Raw genomic sequence first — 393 nt, 5'->3', positions numbered from 1 at the left:
GCTGGCTAGCTAGCTGGCTAGCTAGCTGGCTAGCTAGCTGCGTAGAACCCTCAACACGCCGCACAAAAAAAGTCCTCGTCGAGTGAAAACGAGGGTTTGGGTGAGCGCCAATGTATATACCCATCATACCTGACAAACCACAAACCCTAAACCCTAAACCCTAAACCCTAAACCCTAAACCCTAAACCCTTGGTATCGAATCATATACTCAAAACCCTTGACATGAACATATGCACGCGAAACAAAAACTACCTAACTCCCTTCTATCAACCAAAGAGCTTCTAGGGTTTAGGGTTTAGGGTTTAGGGTTTAGCCGCTAGGGTTTAGGGTTTAGGGTTTAGGGTTTAGGGTTTACCGCGGGTTTTGAATTTGGCTCGGGGGTGATACCGCAAT

Source organism: Eimeria mitis, genomic scaffold (assembly GCF_000499745.2).
Source record: "Eimeria mitis Houghton genomic scaffold, Emh_scaff1315, whole genome shotgun sequence".
NCBI lineage: Eukaryota > Apicomplexa > Conoidasida > Eucoccidiorida > Eimeriidae > Eimeria > Eimeria mitis.
Note: the sequence above shows the minus strand (reverse complement) of the source record.